The following is a 3,610-nucleotide window of genomic DNA, read 5'->3' as shown; positions in this document are numbered from 1 at the left end:
GGAACAAGAGGTAAGAGGTCAAAGGGAAATTAACCTGGCAGGATGTTGTGAGGCAGTCTTTCTGTTGTCTGTGGGTCCCTAAGATCTTATTCAGAAACAATGGCCACCCCCCATGAAAACAACAAAGCATTGGATACCTGCTGCTAGGCAAGGTGCTCTGGTTTGTTTTTCTCCAATGTGTGGTAATCAGGGTTAAAAGCAGTCTGTAGACATAATTATGACTAGAAGCTCCTCATTTAACCTCTCTGACTTTCATTTTCTCTCTTTTTTTTTTCATTTTCAATTTACAAAATGGCAGGATTGAATTAGATGACCTCGAAGACCCCTTTCTTGCTCAGAAATTTCAAATCCATAAACACAAAGGCACCTGCCTCCCATCAAGATTAACTCATAGCTCTGGCTCATTAGCAATCAGTCCCAATCAGACCGTAGAAGAAGGAACAGTCTGCATCTGAGGTGTATGAACATGGAAAGACCGAGATTCTTAGAAGCCCTTTCCTCAGAAAGATGCTTGATTCTGGAAACACAGACCCCATTACTCTTAACTTACTGGATCCCTAACTACCAGAATTCAAACAGGAATCAAAAAGAGGGATAAGTTAGCTTATCAGATAACCAGCCCTTGAGGAGAGTTATGGCTTGGAGAAAAAGTCTTGCATTCGTGAGTTGTTATGTACTGAGCTCTTCAGAGCTTGGTCCCTACTAGGACATCTAGAAGATGTATAAAGTGAAACCATGCTGGCATCTCCTTGGCAAAACAAAAATAAGTTACTTTATTGTGGCTTTTATAGGAGCCCTTTATAAAGACGCTAACCATTTCTGTGGGTAATGAAGTCAGTTAATCAGCCTGGGTATGTTTGCTTATGAGTGATTTGAGTTGTCCGGTCCATTTTTATTTTTGACTGCAGAGTCATACCCACTTATGGGTATAATATAATATTTGTGTGTGTATATTGTGTATTGGTCAAATCACAGTAGTCTATCTGTCCCCTTAAGTATTTTTTTTTTTGGAGAGAACATTGAAAATTCTTCTGGCTTTTGTGGCATCACCACCATGTTATTCTTAGCAGTAGTCACTCTACTGTACAACAGAGCCACAGAAACCACTCCTACTATAGAACTTTGGCACTGGACCTACTGACTAATCTCCTCTGTCTTTACAGGCCTTCCTAGCCTCCTTATACTACACGCAGAAACAATGAGAAGACGCTAGCTTCGTTTCCTAGTGCCTGACTTATCTCACTGAGCAGGTGTCTCTGGACTCAAGTATGCTGTCATAATTCCTCAACCCTCTGGGTCAACAATATCCTGTTTAAAGTCCCTTTTCCGAACACCTAACCCACCTTCCATCTTTCTGATGGACTGAGATGAACTAAAGGACCTTAATAAGCCAAGACGACAAGGTGGTAAGAAATTAGGGAAAGCCCAGTGGTAAAGGAGTTGTAATCTCGGTGCTGGATTTGCGGATAAGAGCACTGATTGTTGTTCTAGAGGTTTAATTCCCAGCAACCACATGGTGGCTCACAACCATCTGTAATGGGATCCTGTGCCCTCGTCTGGTGTTTCTGAAGACAGCGACAGTGTACTCACATAAAATAAATAAGTCTAATAAATAAATACACAAAATAGAATGGAATAGTTAATGAGAGACAATACATTGTTGATCTCAGTGTGGGCTTTGAAAGCTGTCCTGAGCTGTCCTGTGTAGGCTTCTTAATCTCTGTGTCTTGTGGTGCAGAAAATGAAGTTAACATTACCCTCTTTGTGGAACTGAGAGCACTAAATGAATTAATATGTACATGTAAAATGCTTTTACCAAGTAGCCAATGGATGTGAAGTGATACAGAAATGCTAGCTAGCTACTGTTATTTGCCTAGAGACTCCAGGCTGAAGCACAAAAGGCAGCTGCCTCCCTGGGTCTCAGACATCAATAGTCATCCCCATATTCGAATGATGGATTTTTGCTGCCATTTCTTTTTTAAGGATCACGGCTTTAGAAGTTAGAGGAAGCATGGCCTGATTGACAGGGATGCTGTAGAGAGAAATAATTTTCCGGGGGCCAACGATGGTTACCATGGTTTCCAACTGGCGGAAACTCCAAGGTCAATTTCTGAAAATATTTCACTGCTGATAGGAGCAGGGTGATTCCTCCACCTTTCTAGTCTCTGGCCCTCACAGGGGACAGATTGTTATCATGCTAACCCCTATGTGCAGGCAGCAGAGAAATAGGAGAGTAAGTAAGACCCAGAGAGCACAGGCATCAGCTGACCGCTGACCCGGGAGGCAAATAGGACTGATTTCCCGAGGGGGCAGGAAGAGCATGCGCTCGCTACTTAAGAAATGAAAATGTGATCAACTGGAGGGGAACAAAACATTTTAATATGAGACCCGGGTCTGCATTGATGAAGAGCACTGGGGACACATTACACGACATCTTAGCTCGGCTCTCAGTGATTTTTTTTTTTTTTTGCTTCCCTGAAATGTAAGTCCCACTGGGAGCAATCACAGTGCCCAGAGCTTTGGGAAAGCAGCAGCGCAACCCAGCTCCGACTCCCAACAGTACCGCCAGCCTCCCAGCCCCCACCAGTCTCATCCTCAAATCAACGCCCAGCCTTCAAAATGAAAGAATCCTCCGGCATCCTGGATGCAGCAGCGATAAAACGGTTTTCTCTGTTAAGTGACTCAAGCCGTTTCCGGAAAGCCTTTCCTATGGGGAAAAGGTTTACATTCAGAAGCCACTTCAGGGAAGTGGCCCTGAGTTCAGCACGCCTGCGCCATGAGTCAGGCCCAAAGCCTCTCCGTCCCACACAGGCTGGGCAGCTATTTTGCAGAACCAGAAGATAACACGTGTCTCCATTCTAGAAGACTGCCTAGTTACAATGGTCTAGATATACGCCCCCTCCCAAGTCATGTGTCAGAATTCTAACCCACCACAGCAATGGGCTAGAAGTATCCTGGAGGGAGGGGTCACTGTAATGAGGAGAAGTAAGGACGTACCTGGTGGGGCCATGCCAAGGTGTCCGCCTGAGAAATCATGCCATGCGACACACCTGATATAAGGAAAGTTTATTTTGGGGTAGGGGGAATTAGGACTTGGAGAAGGGGTAGAGACAGAGAAGGGGTGGGGGGCAGAGGAGAGAAAGAGAGGCCGGCCTGGAACTCATGGGAACAAAGAGAGAAAGGGGGGTGGAGTGAGGGATAGGGAGAGAGCAAGGGGAGAGGGGAAAGGGTTGAGAAAGGGAGAAGGGGAGAGGGAAGAGGGGAGAGGGAAAAGGGGAGAGAGAGGGGAGAGAGAGGAGAGAGAGAGGGGAGAGGGGAGAGAAGGAAGGGAAATGGGGGCTGGGGTAGCGAACAGTCCTCTTACATACTGCCAGGCCACCCCTGCCTGGAAACAGCACAGGTAATAATGGCGGCAGGTGACGACATAACTTTTGTTAGATCACTGGAACGAGTCCAACAGAATTGTTTATAAGCCAACAGTCACTGTGAGGGATTTAGGATTAGAGCGTTCAGGAGGATGGACTCCATGGTGACCTTAGTGGCTTTATAAGTGGGGAAAGAGGGACCTGGGTAACTCCAAGGTATGAGGTGTTCCCCCAGTGCCAAGCAA

General features: G+C 45.7%; 1 long non-coding RNA gene across 1 annotated transcript; it reads right to left on the bottom strand.

Annotated features, from left to right (window-relative positions):
- Window positions 1-2,357: 2,357 nt before the first annotated feature.
- Window positions 2,358-3,386, bottom strand: LOC108348917 (uncharacterized). The gene is made up of 2 exons (XR_005499611.2): window positions 2,998-3,386; window positions 2,358-2,707 (listed from the first exon to the last, which is right to left on the bottom strand). It is a non-coding gene; the product is annotated as an uncharacterized LOC108348917 (long non-coding RNA).
- Between the last annotated feature and the right edge of the window lie 224 nt (window positions 3,387-3,610).

This window comes from Rattus norvegicus, chromosome 1 (genome assembly GCF_036323735.1).
Source record: "Rattus norvegicus strain BN/NHsdMcwi chromosome 1, GRCr8, whole genome shotgun sequence".
NCBI lineage: Eukaryota > Metazoa > Chordata > Mammalia > Rodentia > Muridae > Rattus > Rattus norvegicus.
The sequence above is the reverse complement of the archived record's forward strand: the minus strand, read 5'-3'. Positions and strand labels throughout refer to the sequence as shown.